Source organism: Catharus ustulatus, chromosome 4 (genome assembly GCF_009819885.2).
Source record: "Catharus ustulatus isolate bCatUst1 chromosome 4, bCatUst1.pri.v2, whole genome shotgun sequence".
NCBI lineage: Eukaryota > Metazoa > Chordata > Aves > Passeriformes > Turdidae > Catharus > Catharus ustulatus.
In genome coordinates, this window is record NC_046224.1 from 62,555,802 (window position 1) to 62,579,491 (window position 23,690).

At 44.4% G+C, this 23,690-nt stretch overlaps 1 long non-coding RNA gene across 16 annotated transcripts; it reads left to right on the plus strand.

Moving 5' to 3' along the window:
* The first annotated feature begins 109 nt into the window (after positions 1 to 109).
* On the plus strand, positions 110 to 22,416 carry LOC116995862. 16 transcript variants are annotated; one of them, XR_004417795.1, is made up of 5 exons: positions 110 to 7,351; positions 8,897 to 9,063; positions 11,551 to 11,626; positions 14,715 to 17,767; positions 21,852 to 22,416. It is a non-coding gene; the product is annotated as an uncharacterized LOC116995862 (long non-coding RNA). The 16 variants fall into 16 exon arrangements; XR_004417802.1 differs by lacking the exon at positions 21,852 to 22,416 and adding an exon at positions 18,217 to 18,676; XR_004417804.1 differs by lacking the exon at positions 21,852 to 22,416 and adding an exon at positions 18,220 to 18,676.
* The last annotated feature ends 1,274 nt before the right edge of the window (positions 22,417 to 23,690 follow it).

Sequence of the window (23,690 nt, forward strand, 5' to 3'; positions counted from 1 at the left end):
TACAGGAAGGCAGGCGGGCCGCCCTGATTGGCGTGCGGGGCCGGCGGCCGCGCTCCGACGGCACCGCGGCGGGGCAGGGCAGGGCAGGGCGGCCGGGGGGCCGCGGCGGACACGGCGGCCCTGGCTCCGCTCCTGGCCCGGCCGGCCGCAGCCCCCCGACACGTCCGAGCGGAAGGTATTTTCCTTAATATTTTTTTTTCTTTAATTAAGTGGTAAGAATATGGGTGAAGATCCAAGAGGGAAAGCTACTCGAGGAGCGGCTGAAGTCGCTGGGTTTGTTCAGCCTGGAGCAGACTGAGGTCAGAGCTCACAGCAGCTCTGCAGCTTCCTCGGGAGGGGGGGAGGAGGGGCAGGCTGTGATCTCTGCTCTGTGTGACCAAGGGACGGCTGGAGCTGTGTCAGGGGAGGGCTAGAGTGGATTTTAGTAAAAGTTCTTCCCCCAGAGAGTGGTGGGGCACTGAACAGGCTCCCCCGGGCAGTGGTCACGGCACCCAGCCCCACGGAGCTCCAGGAGTGTTCGGACAACGCTCTCAGGGATGCACAGGGTGGGATCGCTGCGGTGTCCTGTACAGGGCCAGGAGCTGGACTCAGTGATCCTTGTGGGTCCCTTTCTGTTCCAGACATTCAGTAGTAACTGTGACCCTCTCAGATTTGGACACAGCGCTTGTTTGCCTTGCCTCTGAAGTGCTCCTGACCCACCAGCCCTGGTGTCTGGACCAGCTTAAGAATCAGAGGTGCTTCTTATTTTTTAAGCTCTCTTCATTAACTGAGTGTTTTGTTTTTGCACTCCTCAACTTCACATGCATGAGCCCTTTGTGTTTCCTCCCAGCAGGCAGCTGGGGGTTCAAGGGAAAGTGTTGGGTTGTTCTAGGCTTTACAGGATTATAAAGAACCCCAGGCAGGATTGCATCCAAGATCATCAGATAAATGTAAGTTAATGAAACCTGAATTCTGAAGAAATTGATCAGGACGTGGGCAGAAAAACTCTGTGGGCTGCATTAAAAAACTGAATCCACAGCTACAGTTCCTGGGTGTTCCGTCTCTTCTAGGTACACAGGTGCTTAAAGGGATACAGGAGTTATATACAGTGAGGGTGCATTCTGCCATGGTATGTTATATAGATCTTTGCTCACCAAAATTACAAAGTGTGCAAAGCATTATCTTAGGTGGCTGAGGAAGGCATTACCTATATTGTATATTCTGTCTCTTCAAACTGATATCCAGAGTTGTCTCTTTGCTAAGTCTGTTTTTTTCTCCTAATCGTCTCCTGAGGCTTGCAGGTGTATATCCTCCAGGATGAGTTCTGAAGATTTCATCAAAAGAGAGAGAAGGAGCTTGGCTCAACCACCAGAGAAACCCTGCAGCCCACTCCTAGGCAATCCTGAGTCCTCTCTTCCCTGTGAGACCCATGTGGAGTCTCCCAGGAAAACTCCCCTCAGAAGTGGCGCACTGAGAACTCTTCCCCAGACAGCCACAGAATCACCCTCGTGTCTGCTTCTGCCTTCTGATTCAATTACTCCTTTCATTCGTTTGTGTGGGTGCCTTTTTTCAGCAGGGTGGATCAGCTCCCGCAGCTGAGATTCCCATTCCACATCACTGCATTTACAGTCAGCAGCGAGGAAAGGGATGCTTCAAATTCCCGGAAGCCGACTCTGGATCGTGTCTCTCTTAGTTTGGTGTCAGACCTCTGGGACATTATATAAATAGCCAGTGCATCTTCCCACTGCATTTTCTAAGTTCCTAGCAGTTGGCAGCGGGTTGGAGTTGATTATCCTGACTGGAAAACTGCTCCTCTTCTATCCAGAAAAGGGCAACTTGTTGTCTGAGGTGGGCTTAACCTCTCCCTGTCCTTGGCACCTCCAGCAGCTGCAGTTTTCTGTTTTCTGTTTGGTTTTGTGAATCATACCTTGAGATACCTTGCTTTCTCTGCCTACTGCACAGAGTTTGAGTGCCCGAACACATCTGGAACCCATCACAGCGTGAGCAGGAGGAGGGCTGTCCCATGCTGTGAATATCCCATGTGGATTGGGCTGCAGAGTCTCAGCCCACCAAACTCTGGGCTGCAGCAGCTGAGTGCCTGGTATGTCCCTTTCTCTTCAAGGACATACCTCCTTGGGGTGTAGACATATATATATGTATCTCCTTGGTATGTCCTTTCCCTGCAAAGAGGCCCAGCAGCACCAAGAGCAGGGCCCTGTATCCTGAAGTGCTCCTGCTTCCTGCAGTGCTTTGTGCTATCGTGGGGCTGAGGGGCAGCTGGGACATTAACCTTCCACTCCTCCCACTCCAACATCCTCCTCGTAAACATCCCGTCCTGCTCAAGTCCTGTGCTGTCACATCCTCTCTGCTCTGCCCAGACGCTATTCTGGGCTTAGTTCTATATGCAGAGCACACAGCTGGGCATGCCAAAATCCAGGCAGGCAGCAGGACAGAACAGTAACTTGGTTTAGCTGCTAACATATCACAAATCAGAGGAGGGGAGTTGTTTAAGGGTCTTCTTAAAATTAAAATCTTCTGCCTGAGCTCTCCTTGGAAAGCCAGTTTGCTTCCCTAGGCGTGTTCAGCAGCTGTACCTTACTCCAAGCAGATGCAAACCCGTGCATATGGCATGAAAAATTCTGGTAATAATGGAAGGGAGCAGAACAGAGAGCTTGGAAGCTGCAACACAGTAAGTTTACACAAGCAGCAAGTAAAACACCCATCCCTGGTGAGTCAGTCCTGGCCATTTCCTTCATTTCCTCCAAGGCTCGCTGGGAACATCAGCGGTAGCGGCCCTTCAGTCATCTCCTTTCCTGCCCCTTGTTTACAGCTTTCCTTCAGCAGGGAGCACAGTTCCAACCTCCAGCACTGCATTTTCACTGCAGCAGGCTGAGAGAAGTGCAGACCTGGCCTCAGCTCAGCTTTGGTACTGCCAGTGCTCTTGTTGCTTTTGTGGGTGCCAGCACCTTCCTTAGCTACAGCAGGTGCTGAGGTAAGAGAGGAAAGAGTGTCACAGTTGCACAGTATGTTTTTTTAAAATCTTGAATGCAGCTGTATCACTGACAGAGGTTCTTTATCCCTACAGCCATACCTTTGGATTCAGTCTGGTAGGGCAGAAAGGATGCAGTGGGGTGTTGTGTTGTTTTAAGTGCGCAGACCATCCCTCAAAGATATGGGTTGGAGCTTCCCTGCTTCAGATTGAGGTGTATCTCATGCTCTGATTTCCCCAGTAGCTAGGGAGGAGGACTATTTATAGCTTTTGTTTCTTGGTTTGTTTACAGGAAGTTCTTCATTTGTGGGAGTGAGCTTGGGTCTGTCTCAGTCTGAGAATCAGCTTCAGTGCCAGTTGTGGATGCAGTTACAAGGGTGAACTGCTATTGTCTGGGAGAGGCATCATTTATCCCAGGTGTTCAAGAAACTGTGGGCTTCACACAGACAAATACTCATTGCTGGGATCTTTCCTGAAATTTGTTCAAGGAGATGTTCCAGGTGGCTGTGACAGAAAAGTTTAGGAAAATACAGAGCTGGGAAATTCCTTCGGGTGATACAGTTAGAAATGCTTTTCTGTGTGAAACTAGTTAGAAATCCACATTGCTGACACAACCTGAGTTAGTAACAGTAGCTCTGAGACAAAACCCATGTTGTCAAAGAACATGAACATCCCAAGACAAGAACAGACCAAAATGGGCTTCCCCTATTTCATTCTCAAGTGCCTTTTCCTGGGAATTCCAAATAGCCTGCAGTCAACAAGTGACCTAGATACAATGCAGTATTTGCTCGTACAGAGTAAAACCAGGAGCAAAATAATCCACCCAAATTATTTATCTTTATAATCCTTATTCAACTTCATGCAGTTTTGGTTTTTTTTTTTTTCCCCATATAAAAAGCAGTAAGATTTTCATACAAATGGATACCTGCATATGAGCCATAAAGGGATAGGGGTTTTTTTTGTCATGATGAATTATGTACCAGTTACAGTGAAGGTCTACATTGGATGGATTAAGTATGAATGGCCCATTTAGTGTGTTGTACAAATTTTTTCCAAAGTAATTGTGTGGCCTGGTGTGCAAGTCAGGCCATTGTCATACACAGCTAAATTCCCCTTTTTAAACAGGGTCTGCCAGGAAAATTTAAACAAATGGAGTGTCTTGAGACAAAGGCTACTTTTAGGGGCATGAGAGTAAGGGATGGTCTGGAGAGTCCCTGCCTGTCAGCCACAAAAGGTGGTGCAAGAATGTTTTTGTTTGCACACATCCTGTAGCCTGACATTGCCCAACAGTTTACTTGATTATAAGCTCCTGCCTGTTCTAAAAGGGATGAGGTGGTTCTGAACTTGAGGTTGTCGGCCTTGGGGAGGCTGATGGGCTTTCCCAGCTCAGTTTACAGCTGCAATCCAGACTGATACCAAGGAAAATGACTGCTCATGCCACAGCTTCAGAAAGGTGTGGGCTGCACACGTGCAAATGTTGGTGTCATTTACCTTCCCTGATTTTGATGGAATTGAGGGTAGGAATGACCAGTTTCAAACAGCAAAAGCAGGCAAGATCGCCTGAGATGTTACTTTAGTTTTGCTGGGGGTGTAAAAAATCTGCTGGGCAGAAGGCAAGACAAACTACTGCTCAAAGCATAGCTACAAACCAAAGAAGAAAGAAATCCCCACAATGTATCTCCTGCTCAAAATTTCACATGATCAACTGAAGCAAAATATGACTCAAAACTTCACATCTATTTGCTTATACTGTTTTTCAGAAGACAGAAGGAAATACCTTAAAAGCTAGTCCAATTCCATTAAAATCCTTTTATTTGGGATTAATAAAATATGGATTCATTTCACAAGCAAGAAGCTCCTTTGAATAAATATTGAGGGTGAAAAGAAGCTATATACTGCAGGGGTTATATTCTCTGAAGGAGTTGCCCAACCTTTAATGATACATACTGTGGTTAAAGCAACCTATCTCCTGCTCACCAGTAGCATTTGGCAATTCAGTGATGGAATTCTCAGTATATTTTTAGAAGGATTTCCCTCAGCCAAACTTGCAAAAATTACATTTGATACATAATGCAGTATAACATCACATTCCCACCTGATTGGAATATGGAGATTTATATGCAGGTAAATAATATGAACTTGAATTTAAAGATTTTTTTTTTCCAAAATATATAGTGCAGGGAAAGGGTGGTTTATGACCAAGAACATTAATGAGGGTATTTTTTTGTACTTTATATTGAATGTCAGCAATGTCTTTTACTGAATAAAATTATTGCAGTAATTTCTGGCCTGGAGTATACACATATCAGGAAGTCTTACCTGAGGAGAATTCACCAAAGATACCCAGGTAACACAAGGTAATACCTGTAAACATGGATCCAAAAAATAAAAGCAGTTTGAAAAACCCCAGTGCTTCATACTATTAAGATGCCTCCAAAAGGGCAGAAAGACATTATGGAGAAAAAATGTATACTTGGGGAATAAGTAGTCAGACAAAGAGGAAGATAGCTTTTAGTGGGCTTTGCCTTTTCTCCATCCAAAGTTTTAGTTTTTGGTAATCCAGGATGACAACATTGATATATCCAGAAATACCACACACAAATTTTGGAAAATCTTAATGAGAACCAGTTATGCAAACATTTCCAAACAGCTGTTCTTTTATAGCAGTCGATTTAGGTAATTCCTAGCTCAGTTACAATTTCAAGGAAATCTTTGGGCTTATTCTTTTTGTGTCCTGACATGCTCCATGCAAAGGGTGCCCTGAGTTGCTTGTTCCTAGCATGTGCCTTTCCCAGATGGAAATTCCCAGTGGCAGCTCCCAGGGAGCCTTTGGGAGGCAGTTCTTGGTTTCTGTGGCACTTTCCATTTCTGTGTTGTGGGATTCTGAACTCTGCAAAAAGCTGGATTTTCCCCCAAATCCTTCTGTGATTCTTCTGTTGCACCTAAATCCTTGTGTAGATCTGAAGCAGAGCCCTCATGCTGCGGTGAGTTACTGCCCAGCCCATGCTACCTTTCACATCCATGTGCAGGTAACTGCTGGATTGGAGTCTCAGCCTTGCCCTTTACCTGCACCTCACACATTGATGTTTCCCTTCCTTCCTTAGTGGAAAGAGAGAGGATCTGGGATAATGAGCATTGTCTGCTTTTCCCCTTGGAGAAGTCCTGCAGAATGTTACTGGGACTCTTAAAATACTTCCACTCCATTTGGAAATGCTAAAGCAAGAACTCCATCAGAGTTTTTCTCTGTACTTTTACATATGGGTGTGGATGGCAATAACTTAAGTTGGGCTTGGGTGGGGATGACATTCAAAGGCTTCTGTAGAAATGATTCTGAACAAACCAATCAATTCACTACCAGAACATCTGGAACACTTCATTCTGCCTTTCATGTTTTTTTCAGATTCAGGTAGGCCACTTACTCTGTCGTCATTTTTTTCGGGCTTTCTGCTCCAGCTATGAACTCTAGAAATAAATTACTGTAAGGAAAAGGTGGAATATGGACAAAGTCACACTACTACAGGTAATCTCATTCTAGTCCAGACATGCTGAAACAGTTGGGACCTCTACAAAACTGAGCATGCAGAGCAGAAATGAAAGCAGCATGCTGCCTTCGAGGGGCTTGCCAAATACTCCTCTGGTTCCAGCTGAAAGGCAGGATATGGCTGTGTAGGAGCTGCAGGTGTGCAGGCTTCTCCCCATACAGGCAGCTGCAGCACCTGAGTGTGTGCAGCCAGGTGGGAGGATGACCCTCAGCAGCTTTCCCCCTGCTCAGAACAGCTGCCTCTGCCCCAACCCCCTCCTGCCCATCCCTCTGCACTTGGAAACCACTGTGCCAGGAAGTGGCTTCTTCCTAGCTGAGATCCTCACATGATAATGTCCATTTAAGTGTTGTTGCTTGTGGTGTAGGTCAGTAGTAATGACTCGGGCCCGCCCTTCACTTTCCTTCCTTTTGTTGGCTAGACACAGAATCCAGCCCACAAATTAATCTGTCCCATTCACCAATACCCCTGTTCACTAAAAAACTGCACACAGAAGTCCTTAGTTTGTATTAAGGTCCTCTTCAGTAGCTGTGAAGTCAAGCACTTAAAAGTTCAGAAATCCCAAATTCTCCCTGCGTTCCAGATGTAGTTTTTGGGATTTTTGTTTTGGTTCTCTTGGTGGATTGAATTGCACATAGTAGTGTAGCTTGTAACGAGATAAACAGTAATTTTTCATCATCTTAGTTTTTGCAGAGGAGGATAAACAAAGCTGAAATGTGCTTCCCTCTCTGTTCAGTGTCTTTGCACAAGTCGTGGAGGTGGAGATCTCCGAGCCTGGATGTGTGATAGTGTAGTGCCCCCTCATGGGAAGCTGTTCCTGATGCCGATTCCTGGCTGCATCCAGGTGAGAGAACATGAGCCCAAACACCATTCTGTTTGCTGTACCTGCTCCTCTGTGTTGATTGTCACACCAGCAGGTTTAGAGAGCAGCTTCCCTTTTCCACCCTCAGGTAGTTTTTGTTAGGATTGGGCACTTGATTGCAGTTAAGGCTTTCTGTCAGAGTGTTCAAGAAACAGCCACCATTTTATTGTAGTTTCACCTTTTTAAAAAATAAAATCCCTGGGATTTTAGCCACCCATGGTGTCTTTCCTGGAGGCCCTAAACTTACGTAATCTGACTCCTGTAATTAGATAACCAATCTCCTAATAGAAAAATGAGCACAGATTCCTGAATCACCTCCATGATATTGGCCTGTTGTATACTGAGAGAGGATTCCCTGTGCCACTCACTCCCCTCAGTTCTGGAAAAATCAACCTTTCCCATAGGATGGATTATAAAGATGGATGTGAGTTGCACAGAAATATAATCGTGCACGCTGGGTGGGGAAGCATTGTTTGTTTGGAGTTCTGATGCTGTTGGAAGGGCAGACTGAAGCAGGATTGTTTCCTTTGAGCAAAGGCACATTTTTCATGAATTGAGCTTTTGTTCTTAACACACAAAAAGGGTCTTTTTTGTGATTCACACTGTGTGATATTTTTAGTTTTCTTTGCATTTAGTTAAGAACGGCACAAGAATAATCCTGCAAATAAAACATATAAGCAGAATGGCACTATAAAAAGAGTGGAGTTTCTGCCTCAGCAAAAAAACTTGCTGCATTACTGTGGAGGCTCAGAGTGTAAAGTGGCTGTGGTAGAGGCCACATCCTTGTCCTGTGGTCAACGTGCATTGTCACAGACTCTTCTTTCCCTTCTGACATTTTCACACCTCCTGAGACATGAGAGTTGAAGTCCCCAGGGAATCAGAAAATAAAGAAACAAAGACCACAAGGTTGTTTAACCTTGTCACAGCTCTAAGTAGAGGTTTGATGTTCCATTGCCAGGACCTCCCCTTCCCTTGTTAGTGGTTCTCAGAAAAACCATATGAGGCTCATTATCTTAGTAGGATACTCACATCCGACCCCTGCTACTCCTGTGCCCTGGACATTGTCAGATTGTTCTCTGTAATTCTGGGAGTTGTGCCTCATATTGCCTGCAAGATTCCCAGCAGTGGCTTGGATATCCTTGCCTTTATCCCAGCTCTGGGGCTGGAATACCTTCCTGGCAGGTCTCACATTGAGAATGTTTCATTCAGGGGCTGGTTTCCTACCAAGGTGCTTTCATTGATGCTGAGTAAGGAAGGGGTGAATCCTGGCTCCAGCTCTTCTCACTAGAAGCAAATAGATCAGGCTTTTCTCTGGGGTCAACCAGCTGATCCTGAGTCAGGTCAATTACCATCAAAACCCTTTTCACATATATGCCCTATGGGAATCTGCCTGGACTGTTTCAGCTTAGATGTCCATTCATCAACTTAAAAAACCTCTAACTCCATGTCCTTTAGGTAGTCCATTCCCTTGGGACTATTCTGTGCAGTGGATCCCAAAAGAACCATATGGTCTGGGTTTTCTTCCAGTGCCTGAGGTATCTTATGGCCTTATGTCATCAGATGGTGGAGAGATGACTCTGTGATCTTGCTGAGACTAACCCAGCCCACAGACATTTCAACAGCAGTAAAAGTGCTCCACAGAGTATCAAGTGGCTGCTGCTTCTCTACATGGGAACAGGAGGTAACAGAGAAAGGTTGGTTGCAGGAAGGAGGTGCCATGTGACAGAAATAGCACTAAAAGGTCTTGGCAGCATTTACCTGCTCAACAACTGCAGGTTTCTTTGAGGGGAAAGATCAAAGTTTTCTATCCAAGTAATATTTTAAATTTAAATGCCTGCATTGAAATCAGGATTTGTAAATCTATAGTAGCTTTGTTATCCAAATGTGAAACTTTTTACTCATCACCCATATGTTTAATGATACATATGACATGCATGGATGGTTTTTGGTTTATTCTTGAAAAGGGTAGATGGATTTTTGCTTTCCAGAGGCTAGCTTGGAGGATAGCTTAGCAGTCCATCCTCTACTGAGAGAGCATGGTGATGTCTGGTTAACTTCTGGTGCTGATGGTTTCACAACCTCACAGATAATCTTTTTCAGCTCTGGCTTAAGCAGAGAAAGTTTTTGCAACATCTACTCTTGTTCTTTATCCTGTCTTCTTTTCTTTCCTGGAAATTAAGTTGGTTAGATCTTATCTCTGTCCTTCCAGCAGTGTAATCTCTGCCTCTCTTAACAGCAACCTCTTGTGTACTGCAACTGCACTATCATGTCTTGCCCTATTTCCAGCCTTCTCTAGACTCAATAAGCCCAGTTCCCTGGTTTCTTCCCAGAGATTGTTTTGCAAACCTCTTATCGCTGCAGATGTGTTCCCACACCCAACCTGCACCAGCCTGGCTGTTTGCTGTTCCCTGTCCCGTGCCAGTGGTGGCTTCTTGCTTCTCCCCAGCCGTGTGCTGCTGCACCCCCTTCCCTGTTCCCAGGGGCTCCCCGCAGTGAGGTTGGCCAGGATTCCTGCGTGGGTGTGGGGGGCCCTGTTGGGCCAGGTGCTGGGAGCAGGTGCCAGGCCCCCAGGCCCTGCTGAGCACAGGAACCAGCATGTGCAGCTCACTCCTTGTGCATCTGCCAGGAAACCAGAGTCCCTGTGGGACTGTTGTGATGTGTCCTCAATTGCCAGGTTCAGGAATGTCACCAGCTCTCTCTTCAGGGGCTCCCAGATCACAGAATCAGACAATGGTTTGGGTTGGAAGGGGCATTAAAGCTCATCTCATTCCATCCACCTTCCACTATCCCAGGTTGCTCACAGCTCCATGCAACCTGGCCTTGGACACTGCCAGGGATGGGGCAGCCACAGCTTCTCTGGGAAACCTGTGCCAGGGCCTCAGCACCCTCACAGGGAAGAATTTCTACCTCATACCTAATCTAAATCTACCCTCTGTCAGTTTGAAGCCATCCCCCCTCATCCTGTCACTCCAGGCCCTTGTAAATTGTCTCCATCTTTCTTGTGAGATCCCTCTGCATATTTAAAGGCCACATAAAGTCTCTTCTCCAAGCTGAACAACCCCAACTCCCTAGGCCTGTCCTCATAGGAGAAGTTAATTAATTTCTGATTGATTTCTGGAAATGTGCTTTGGTGATTCCTAGGGGGAAAAGATTCCCATCTTCTAAGGAGTGTGAGCATTTCAGGAACTCCTGAGGAGGAAGAGCTGCCAAAGAACAGGTGTAAGTTGTCTCCTTCATTTTAGGAGCAGCAGCAGCTATTCATGGTCGTGTGCAGTGTTACACCACCAAATCCTTCCAGTCTAAAGAGCATAAACAGTATCTAGAGAGCTCATTATTACCAATATTCTAATTAATACTTTAATATAAAATTGGCACATTATGCTGTCATTTATTTCACTCTCTTCCCAACCCCCTTCTCCCCCAAATTATCCTTATATCATTCCCATGTTCCCAACAGATTCAGTGACCCCAAACCAGGTATTTTATCCTACTGCCTAGACAAGATACTGCTTAAAATGCCAAAGAGCATGGACAAGGCAGGTTCCCCCTGCTGATCCTCCCCATGGGAATGCCAGTAAGAGCTCTCTGCTTCACCTGGCCATTGATACCTGGCTATAGGAGCATTAATCCCTGGCTGTAGGAACATTAATCTCTGGCTGTAGGAACACTGATCTCTGGATGCAGGAACCTGCTCATCTCTGATTCCTCTATTTGTATTTTATTGGAATGAGACAATTGGTTCCTAATGGGCAACTGACAGAGGGACAAAAAAGCTGTATTTCCTTCAGAAATTAGAGGGAAAAAACATCTCCAGGCCTGTCAACACTACACCATGAAATTAATCTCCAAATCTGAAAATATGTATTAGGATCAAAGAGAGCTTCTGAACTGTTTTTGATTTTGAAACTTCTTGGGAGAAATGGACACTGCTAAATGGTGATTCATCTGATCTGTTTTAGGTGTCTACCTTAGGGATAGATGAATCATGCCCTAGAAATGCTGCTTCAATATTTGAAAAAGGGGCTTTTCTTATTTTGTTTGATGATCTACTCTCAGTTTGTTATTACTTATAATAACTTACCATTTTTTAAATACTCAGTTAATCTTCACTCAGGATGAGGATGGGCTGACTTCTCTGAGAACTCACACTTCACAGCAGTTTCACTCCTGTGATTTTGCAGTTTGTCTTCTAGATGTGTGGAATAGAAACAGTGAAGTTGTAAGACCAGAGAAGACAGAAGCCCAGAGGGGAAGAAGGTGAGCAAGTCAGAATCTGAAACAACAGTCAGGAAACGCAGATGATGTGGTTTCTCTAAAAAGCTTGTTGGTTCAGTTAGAGGGAAAGGGAATTTGTGTATGCATAGCTGTAGTTTTACTAACTGTATATAAAAAAGGCAGATTAATTTATTGCACACACTATCCAATATTGTTACATTAAATATTATACAATACCAGGATATACTGTTAGAGATTTTATATGTGTGTGTTCTGTCGTAAACTCCAAATCTATGTGCAGAGCAGCTTTAGAGAAAAGGGCCTGTGTGTGGAAAGTGGTGGAATAATTAATTTTTTTCTTACACCCAGTGATGCAGCTTTTTAAAGTTGGTGAGACAATTCTAACCCTTCAGTATAGCTAAGAAACACCTGCAGATGGGACCTCACTTAAGGGATGGTCCCCTAATGTAAAGATTAACTCAGCAGGACATAGACTTGAGCTTTAATTTATGTTCCTGTGGTTGTCTCCGCACCTTAGGCCAGGTTTAGAGGTTCTTCATCACAGATACTTTATTCTCTCTGTTGTATTTGCTTTCCCCTCCCACTGAGCCTTTGTCAAGAGCAACTAATGTGCAGCAGTGTCCTTTTTCACATATGGGCTTTTATGAAAGCTGGATTTAAAAGCAGAAATGTGTTCATAAACTTTAATTATGAAAAGGGTGATAGATTGAGGGATAAAAGTAATTTCGTTGGGTAAAAATTAATTTACAGAAGATGAAGACACTGTTACTCAAAGTAAGCAGCATCCAAGCTATTCATGGAATGGCATTTGTCTTCAATAAATATTTTACATAATACATGCAAGTTATTCATGGAATGGCATGCATTTTTCATATAAGTTTTATGTAATGCTGGCCACCTGGGACTCCCAGGAATTAAAGATTTAATAACAACATGGTCTCTCATCTTACTTTTCATGATTTTAATCTCAGAGCTACAAAAGTGGTTGTAATGTGAGGGTTTCTTTTTTTAAATTCCAGACCCCTTGAACATTTCCAGTCAACTTCTGTACATACAGGCATACTAATAAACCTTTGCTTTCCTTTGTGATCTCTCACAGATCACTCAGTATTTGTCTTAATGCCCTCCTACAAAAAGTCAGCAGCTTGTAAATTGGGAATTTGCAATGTGTCTGTGATGATTTCAGTTTTGGGAGGTATGGGATGCTATTTTAAAGCATAACATCACTAGGTGGGCTTTCTTTGTTGCAGGTACTGATGACAGATTCCCCTGGAAGCTCAGACATTAATCCTTGGGGAAAATGAGTGTCAGGAGCCTGGTTATGGAGCCATGGGGCCATTTATGGACAGCCTTTGCTGGAAGTGGGCGTGGCCACAGCAAAATTTAGCCAGAAGGGGCAGGAGATACTTTGCCTACTGAGTCATGGGACTAAATGTTCTTTTTTACAATTATTAACAGTGAAATTCAGTGGAAGAATGAATCAGGTCATTGGTATTTAGTCTGAACCAGAGTTGTGAAACTTCAAGTGACTGTGCAGGGAGGGAGGTTACCATGATCATGTGCATCATCCAGGGAAAACATATCCTTGTGCTTACACCTTTCTTTGTGTTTCTTCTTGCTTATGTAGAAAACCTGTATATCTTTCAGGTATAACCTGAAAGATTGAAAGGCTTTAAAAAATTTCCTAAATGCAATTGCTTCTTGTCATCTCTGGATATAATTCTGAGATTGAAAAAAAAGCCAGTATTTGTACAGATTTGTAATTTTCCAGGACAACCCCAAAGTAAGTGGTGGCTTTATCCACGTTTTCCGAGTGCTGCTGCAGTCATGATCATCATAAAGAAAGGAAAACATACAAATGAACCATGCAAAATAAGATGGTCAGTTGTTGGACTTAATGACCTTAAAGGTCCTTTTCAGCCTAAAAGATTCAGAGTAGTTTTGTTTGATCTCACTGTGGCCTTGCAGTGCCTGCAGGGAGCCACAGGAAAGATGGAGAGAGACTCTTGACAAGGGCCTGGAGTGACAGGACAAGGGGCAATGGCTTCACACTGACAGAGGGCAGGGTTAGATTGGATATTGGGAAGGAATTGTTCCCTGTGAGGGTGCTGAGGCCCTGGCACAGGGTTCCCAGAGAAGCTGTGGCTGCCCCATCCCTGGCAGTGTCCAAGGCCAGGCTGGATGGGGCTCTGAGCAACCTGATAGTGGAAAGTGGAGGTTGGAACCAGATGACCTTTAAAGGTTCCTTCCAACTCAAGCAATTCTATTCTGTAAATTCTTTCTCTATTTCTGCCTTTGGATGGACCAAAGTCTTCATGGAACAATATTCCCACCATTCCCTGCCCAGAGCAGCAGTTGGTCAGGTACCAAGGAGTATGTCATATGCATCAGTAAGTGATTTTAATTGACTAAATAGATTTTTTTACTTCTGAATAAATCTCTAAATTTTTAATTATACTTTCCATCTTTGTGTCAGAATCACTGTCTTTTGGTAGTGGCCAGTATTTAGCATGTGTCTCAGGCATGGTTTTTGACCTCTATAAACACATTTTGCACAGTTCTGGATAGCTGTTCATGGCTGATGTCCTGGCAAACTTTGGTCTCTGCAGGACTTCACCTTGCCAAAGGACTTAACCTGGCCAAACTGCAACAAGTAAGGAAGCTGTGGGGAACCCTGGCTGCTTTGCCTGCCAGCAGACTTGTTCCGGCTCCCTGCATTCAGCTTGCCTTGATTCATGCAGAAAGGGGCAGCTATACCAGACACAGAGCCATTTCCTTTCTGTGGCACTATCTTGGGAAGATCTCTAGGCTTTGTTTCTTACATGAGAAGTAAGACAGGGAGCTGTAGACAAGTTTAAATAACTGCTGCCAGGCATTTAGAGCAATCATTCATGATTGTGGTTTGCCATTTGGTACCAGTGATGATTAAACTCAGCTAAGCCTCTCCTCTGCTTCCCTCAAACATTGTCCTCCTGTCACACTGACACAGCTGTTTGCGTGTCTGTACAATGGAGTGGATCAGGAACTGATCCAGCTAAAAATAACCAGGGGTAGAATGGGAAACTATTACTTTTCAGCCACTTAAATTTCAATTTGCATCTCTCTGCAGCTGCACACAGAGCTTCACTGGCACCACCAATAGAGCTCAGGAGGAAGTGGTCACAAGTATACACAGAGGAGGAGATGAGGCTTTTGGAGAAAAAGGAGGTGGAACCAGAGCTCCAGTGGGAAGAGCAGAGTAGTACAAAGCTGGCAGCTCCACTCCTCAAAGGTACTTAGCAAGAGATGAGCACTGATTGCAGCTCTGTGACATCCACTTGGAAAAGATTCCTAAACTGAACTTCCTCTACAGATATTCATCGTGTGCAAAAAAGGGCACACTTCTGTTTAACGCCTTTGTTCTTCATTGTCTTAACCACCTGCTGCTCCCCCCAGGCTCCTGTTTGATGGCATGGATTGCATGATGGCATTACCAACTTAAGGAAACCTGAGATATTTGTTACCACCAACCCCACACTGCAATTTTTGCCTCATTTGTGCCAGCCGTGCGGTTTGTGGAGCTGTGCTGAGCACTGGATCAGGGAAGCAATCCCAATTAAAAATAACCCAGTGGTGTGGCTGGGGATGGCAAGAGCTTTAGCCATCCAGGATAATCTGCAGTCACAAATCAGTGAGAGCTGTTTGCCATTTCAGGATGTCATGAAAGCCCAGCCCCAGAAATACCTATTTAATACAAGGAATATGAACTTTTCAGCGAGTGAAGGAGCTGGGGGAATGAGGAGGCAGAATACTTTGTCCAGGTTCATAAGGAATACAAGAGCAAACCTCACTGTGCCCAGATGGCAGTACAAAACATCTTCACACAGGCTTTGCTTTAGCAGTCCTTCACATGACGCTTTTGGAACAGAAGTTAGTGCCAGTGTGTGCTGTTCCATTGATGGATATTGTTTTTTCTGGGGATTAGGGAGAAAGCTATCCGGATTTTTAAGGGTACTGCAAATATGGGGGCTGTGCTATCACCAGGAAAGGGAATAAAAGAGCCTTCTTCACAGACAGCTTCATGGTACAGAGTGAAGTAACAATTTGTGGATGCATTCCAGAAGAGAAATGTATTCCTCTTCTCTGCTCTAGAGAAACAAAGCCACTGCTGTGATGCACCAGCACTAACATCCATGATCACACCAGCAGTGACATCACTTTCACCTACTCACAGACTTGGAGGAAGCATCTGTAATTAGTCATTCTCTCTTGTATTCCAAGCCGTGTCTGGGTTTCTTCTGGCATCTCTCTTCAGTTCATGCCTCCTGGGTTGAGTATTTTTAAGTACCAGTCATTTCCTTTTTCTTTCCCTCCTGCTTCTGACTTGGCACTTCACTGCTTCTCTCCCCAGGAATGCTCCTGCTGGGAGGTGACTAACTTGAGCACTGATGGCAAAGGTGCTGAATCCAGAGACTCAGAGCCTGAGGAGTTTCAGGATCTCCTCAGGTTACATTTCTAGAGAAAAGAACACACTTTCTCTCCACATGCATTTATGGCTGTGGTCACAACGAGGTGGAAGATGGAGGTGAAACCCACAGTCACATTGGCAGCTGCATCCCTAATTAGCCAAAGGAAAGCATGTACCTGAAGCTTAGGGGAGGATGTGGCTGCCCTGAGGTAAACTGAGTGCTTTCACAGCAATCCCCATGTCCTCAGGACAGCCCTGACAGGTAACATCAAGGCTGACCATGCCAGGGAACTTGGATTCAAGGGTCCAGACCAAATATCATCATGTTTTACCATCTTTTTTCACCTCTCCAAGAATAGGAGGAGTTGTGTTAATTGATCTTAATTCTTCCTTCTCTAGACACAGTGAAAATGTTCTGTTTCAGCTCCTTGTTCCCTGCGTTCTCATTGCTACTTCCCTTCTCCCAATAATTTAAAATACCTTTCTTTTTTTTTTTTTTTTTCCTGTTTTGCTTGGTATTTCTGCCTTGAAGGCATCAGGAGAAATCCAAAGGTCACCTGTTAAAGAAATCAGACAAGAAAAGAAAGCAGTTGACCAGCAAAGAGGCACCTTCTTAAGAACAACACCCAGGTGCAGAGCTGTGGGAAGAAACTTCCCAGTACTGGAAAAATCTGCCAAGGCTGGGAAAAGGGAAATGGAAGGACACACAGAGGCCTGTCAAAAGCTCTGCCATCTGTAAAAGCAGGGGCACATTGGAGCTTGGAGGTGCTCTGGGGTAAGCACCGTGAGGCTGCCCTTTTGTGAGGGGAAACACTGACAGAACAGTCTCCTCTGTGGCTCAAGGGAAAGCACAAACAGCTCAGCCAGAGTCAGGCAGAGTTCAGCAGTGTTGGGGGGAAGGTCAGCTGGAGGGAGAGCAGAGCAGAAAATGGCCCAAGGCAACACATGAGCAGCAGGGCAACTGCAAGAGCTCTGGAAAGCAAAAAAAAAGCAACTCCAGGTATGAGGGGTCAGTGGCTGGTCTGGAAAGTGGTGACCATTCTCCCATGAAGCTGCTATCACCCCAAATTACATCTTCCCAGCAGCTCCAGAAAGTCCAACCCTCCCCCAGTCTTCCTGCCTAGTTGTTCATCTCATTTCAATTCCTTCCACTCTGCCATCCTGTAGTGGCCTGGTGCCACCATTCACCACTGCAATGGCAAAATGCTTTGGGACACCTTGACTTTGGCTCTGTTGCCTTTTCTTGCCTCCCTTTGCTCAACTTCCTGAAATTTCCCGTATTTCCCTTTTTTTTTCCCCAGAGAAGGGGGCTCTTGCTGATGTGTCTCTGGTTATTCAGACCAGTGTGGCTGAGGTGAAAAAGAAACAGAGCCTGAAAGAAAAGTCTCCCATGCATGCAGGGACAATTTTGTTTGATATATCTCAAAAAATGTTTCAGAGAATAGGCATAAAATACTTCTAAAAAAATACACAAAAGACATCTCTTGTCAAAGATAACAGAAATCTGTTTTTCCAGTCACAATGAAACAAAGAGTGTAAAAAGCTCTATTTCAGTCATCACTATTACATGTATTTTTTTTCCCCAGCAGTGGACTGGATCCTATATAACCCAGGTGGTACTGAGAAAAGCTCCTCAGAACGAGGTTCTTCTACCAGCAGGATGGAATGTCACAGCAGAGAAAAAAAGACAAACCACTTTCCCTCATAAAGGAATGGTGAGCACTGAGTGCCCTCCTCTGGCTTTTCAGATTCTTTCAGAAATCTGAGAAAATTAAGACCAATTCTAAGAATGTCCCTCAACTCCAAATTCTTTGGGCTGAGCAACTGATGGGAACTCACTCTGGAGAGAAAGAAAGAAAGGGACAAGTGAGGGAAGGGAATAATAAAAAGAAGGGAGGGGAGAGGGAGAGTTGGGATAACAACATCAGGGTGACAGATTTTATTTCAGAGACATCAGTCATGCATTTGTCTCTCTCAGGTATTTCTAAAATGCCACACAGTCCCACTGCAGGATCAGAGCACTGTTAGCACAACAGAAATTTACAGTATTCTACATCCTGCAGCTGGCAGGAGCATTTGGGCACCAGCTGGTGACCACAGGTCTGGGATGGAGCACACTAGGGATGCTCTGCTGGAATTAGAGTAACTAATTTGCTTTTTCCAGTAGCCTCCCACTGGTCCTGAGGAAGGAGCTGGCTGGTGGAGCAGCAAGGTGGCTGCTGTCAAAGTGAACCTTCTGGTACTTTTCTTTTTGCACATCCCCCAGCACCTTGTGAATTTGTCTTATGAGTTCCTGCTGCCCACAAAGTGATTAAATCATGGGAAGAAGAGGAGCATACCCTGTAATTTCTGCAACAGCAAAAGAAGGGTTGGTACCCAGATTCTCCTCTCCAGCTACATGACCACAAAAAGTAAAGGGCAGACAGGCCAGGGGAAATTAATTATTTCAGCCAAGTGACACGGAACAGGCAAAACTAACAGTGGCTGTGGAAAGGAACTCCAGTTATGTGCTTAGACTGGTGAGCAATTCCATCCTACGTACTGGGGAACAGCTGTGAAACCTAAGGCCACTTCAATTTGGCATAGTTCAAAATATATTAATAAAGATCTTAGAAATAAATGCATGCCAATCCTTTTAATTTATAGTGCATTGCTAAGTATACACAGCACTTCACAAAGCATGGAGAAAGGAAAATAAATGCCCTGAGGTTTGATGTGAAGGAACAGACACCTGTCATGAGAAAGGGTGAGAAAACATTCACACCTTGGCCACATGGCAAATGGCATCTGATTCTAGTACCAGGGAAAGAGGATGACTGAGCTTTGGGATACAGAACTACCTCTGGAAGCCCCTGCACAATTCCAATCTATGCCTGGGCTGTGTTGGGAGGAGGTGACTGAAAAATGCAACATGGGCCAAAGGCATCACTATGTCCAGCTGTCTAGAAGCCAGGAGACCTGGTGTGATCACACACTTGTACCCCTCACCTTGTACCTCTGGCCTGGACCAGGAGCTGCACCTTGGATCATGCCCAGACCACACCCAGGGATGCTGCCAGCACCTGTGCCCAGCTGGTGTGCCATAAGGAGTGGTGTGCCATAAGGACTGAAGTCCTGCAGCATCCCTACTCCTCCCAAGCCTTTTGGGACCGTGTCTCCAGGAGAAGGGAACACGTCCCTGTCACAGCCTGGAGGAGAAGCTGCCTTCATGAGAAAGTCCCCACAGAGCTCTGCTGCCCCAGGCCATCCCACTGGAGATCAGGCTTTCCTTAAACACCTCCAGCTGACTCCAGCTCCTCCCTGGGCCACCCCTTCCACTGAAGAAATTCCTCCTGATGTCCGACTGACCCTCCCCTGGCACAGCTGGAGGCTGTTTGCTCTCACCCTGTTCCTGTTCCCTGGGAGCAGAGCCCGACCCCCCCAGCTGTCCTCTCCTGTCAGGGAGTTGTGCAGAGCCAGAAGGTTCCCCCTGAGCCTCCTTTTCTCCAGGCTGAGCCCCTTTCCCAGCTCCCTCAGCCCCTCGCCCAGCTCCGTTCCCTTCCCTGGACACGCTCCAGCCCCTGAGTGTCCATCTCTGAGTGAAGGGCTCAGAACTGGACACAGGATTTGAGGTGTGGCCCACAGGGCTGTCCTGCAGCCCCTCCTCTGCTGCACAGCCTCCACAAGCTCCTTGCACTCCCACATTCTCCTACTGTCTCAGTTGTTCTCTTCACCCAACACTCCAGGGCATCTCTGTATCACAATTGTCTCTGATTCTTCCCTCACATTCCTTCATTCCACCCCCAGAAAAAAGAAAAAGCTCTAGGGAGACTTTATTGGGGCCTTTCAAAATAAACAGTTTCCATCTTTCATGCAGGCTCCCTTCAGGTACAGCACAGGGTAAATCTTACCTGTCATTTCAGAATTTGCCAATGTTTTAAGAACCCTCTGGCTTTTCAGGTGGGACATTTTGGATTTATCCCCCAGCGTGAGTGGGTTTTATTCTGCCAGCCAGCCCTGTCATGACTGCGAGGGATGTCTGCCTGCATTTGAATGCAGTGCAGTTTCCTTGAGTACCCAGGTGGTGGCAGATTTGGAGTATAGTAAATGAGTCCTTTCAACCTAACTGTTCCTACACAAGTTAAAGATTAAATTGTTACTCTTTCATAACTCTGACACCATTTAAATGGCTTCAATTTAAAATAGAAAATCTCTGCTTTCAAGCATAATTAGTCCCTAAACCCAGGTTATCTGCTATTTGCTGTTCTTATTCAATTTTTGCTAAATCAAACTTCACTGACTAGACTTGTTGGGGAAGGGCTATTTATAATTGTGTCTACTTATTTAAACGAGTTAAGTGCTATTGATTTAAAGCCTGTGAGTGTGGATTTAATACCTATGTCATCTGTACCATGCAAAATATCCACAGTATTTATTAAGATTTCCATAGAATTTAGGGGGGTACTAGCACATTAAATGACATGGGGCTTTCCAAGGGAGGGTGAGCACAGAGGATGCCTGTGATAGTCTGGTTTCTTGCTTTCATACATGCCAAGGAACTTCTTGGGTTTTGTCCTTTTTTCAAACCCAGGAGCTAATCTGTCACTGCTGTACAAATTTTCCCGAGTGATAAATACAGGGTGAATATTTTGAGTCTTTTTGGGTTTGTGCAGCATTCCCTCTCTGGCTTTTGCTCCTGTGGGCATCCCAACATCACCAATGTTGTGTTGATACTCACCATGGCTTTTGAAGCCTTTTCCTGACTCTGTGCTTCCCATGATCGAGTCTCTATTCCTGTAAGCATGGTCTACAATCACAGAAAATTAAATTCTCTGCCTCTGAAAAATTCAATTCATTATCCTTCCTTGAAAAAACAAGAAAATCCTCAAAACCAGGGAGCCTACCAAAGTGCAAAACGCACCTACAATATACTACCCAAACCAAAATGCATGGAGTAAAAATAACCATGGTAAAAGTAGCTTTAATCCTAGTCTTAGACCCTTTTGATGCTTTTCCAATTGTTTGTTCATCACAATTTTTCAAGTGTTTCCAGGAAGAATTCATTCCAACAGCCATACTGTGTGTAATCATACTTTGTGCAATTCCTTAGTTTCCTTGGGAATGCAGTGGGCTCTCTTTTTGTCCTGGAGATTTTGGAAAGCTGAAATTTGGGCCATATTCAATTACAAAAAGGCAAAAACCATGCAATAAATCACACTAGAATTTATTTTCTATAAAAGTGCTTCCCATTTGAGGGAATTGCATTAATGCTGCTCTAGACTGAAAGTTGCTGGTGAGAGGAAACACCGTTTCACTTTGTATTTGTACAATATCTAAGTACAGTTGGCTCTGCCCAGTTCAAGGTCCCTAAGATGCTGCTGTGGTATAAATAAAACACAGTTGTAGATCCCCACCTGCTGGGTTTTTCACACATTGCTGCTAAAATTAGACTAACTACTGATTTTGAGAAGAAAAAGTTATTTTGGCCATAACTCCTGCTTGTTAAGGAAAGAAAGAACTGTATGTAATACTCGAGCTGCTGAATTTGTTATCCTCTGGTGACCAGGCCATTGAGATCTTGGGCCACCTGCACATTCCAAATAGCTCTGCTGAGATAGAAAAGCAACCACTTTGGCCTCGGTTGGAAGGGACCTCAAAGAGCATCAAGATCCTGCCAGAGGATCTTTCTTCATCAAGGAAGACAAGTCATAACACAGCCTTGTCTCCGATCTCTGTTTAAGCTCTGTGTAAGTGAAGGGAAAATTCACAGCTCTTCTCCTTGCTGTTGCTTCAAGTTTTGTGATTTGGTCAATTTTTCAGAGGGATTAACAAGAGAAGGGGATGATGAATTAGAAGCAAGGCTGCCTAAAGAAACAACATAACCACTCTGAATTGGAATCCCTGCTCAACCAACTTGACAAAGTGCTCGTTCCACAACTACATCTTATTACCACAGAAGGTACCCCATATACAGCTACTAAACTGTCTAAACTGCAACGGGAATAGAGCTGGGAATGTGCTGAATTTATCTAGAACTGAATGCCACATTACCATCCACAGTGCCTTATCCTCCTCTGAGGAAGCACAAGCTAAGACAAAAGAGGTAACTGATCAAGCTGGAGAATTATTTCAGTCTATGCAACCACAAGCCTGGTTTGATCATGGGTTACAACCCTGATAAAGCCTTTAGGGCTTACAGGACAGAGAAAATGGTTAGCATGAGTTGGAATTGCAATTGTCACTGAATTTGTGTTCTTAAATGTCAGCATTAGCCTAGTTGAGCATGATAACATGCTTATTTATCCTTGGCATTTTCTCCCTTTCTGTTTTCTTTCTTTCCTCCTTCATAAAGAAAAATAAAGGTGAATGATCACTTTGGTTCCCAGATTTTAATCTAATTTGTGTTTTAATCTCACTTTTGGGTGTGTTGAGAACCTAACTTTTCAACAGCTGTGGATTGAAGCACATCTTGTCTTTTTTTTGCCTGCAGAGTACCAGAAAATCCCAAAAGGTAACTGATGCAGAGTGGAGGTGTCTTCCCCATCACCACTAATGAATGATCATTTTCAGCCCTAAACATTTTGGGTTGAAGATCTCTGTAACTTTAAGAATATAGTTAATTAATGTCTTACATGCAACCGTATCACAAAAACCATGATGTAACTTAGCTGAAATAATTATCCTCATTTTACATGATTAAAAAACTAAGATGCAATCCAGATTAACAAGGCTAAAAGCATTTAAAGACTGCTGGCCACCAGCAATATCAATCTTTAAATTCATGGATTCGCATTAAGACCTCCTAAATGTCATCAAGGATTAATATTTCACATTGGCTGTCTCTTTCCAGAGTTATCTTGCCACAATAAATTGTGTGATTAAGGTGCAATACGGGGTTATATGTTAGTTCTTTTTTTATTATTCTACATGCTGACCTCCACACAGCTAACAGCTTTAGAAACTTCCACCCACAACAGAAACACCTCAATTACCTGCCTGAGTGCATGATTTCTTCAGATGCACATTAATCAGCAAACTTTTTCAAAACTCTCCCCTGCTGTCAGCTTAGTAACAACTCCATGAGTTATTTTATTTTTCTCTGATGAAAAGAAAATGCTTCTGAAGACCAACAGGTTAAAAGCAAAATGTGGCACATTAGTGCCAATTTTACAGATCTGGATTTCCAGCTGCTTCTCAAAAAATTGCCTTCCATTTCCTGCATTTTCAGATCATTTCTCATATCTGTACCATTCTGTTGTTATGATTATTATTATTCAAGCAGAAGAAAATGGAGCCAGGACACCTCCAGATTTGTGATCAGCAGAGGAAGGGAAAACCCAGACAAAAGCTGCCAGGACCAACAGCTCTGGCTGGCCTTGGACTCCCAGGGGCCACCTCTACATAATTTTCGGAAGAACAAAAACTCACTAAAGATTCATTTCGAACAGGAGTGGAATGTTTTAATAATGAACACCATATAAACTCAACTGAAACACAAAGTCCAACCATTGATTTCAAGAGGGGATTCTGCTTTACGCAGAATGACATTAAACATCAAAAAAGTTATGAACAGTACCCCTGAGTTTCCATGGAACAGTAGAAACTCTTATTGAAGCCCTGAAGCCTGGAGACACAGGATCCTAAAATGTTCAACTGATG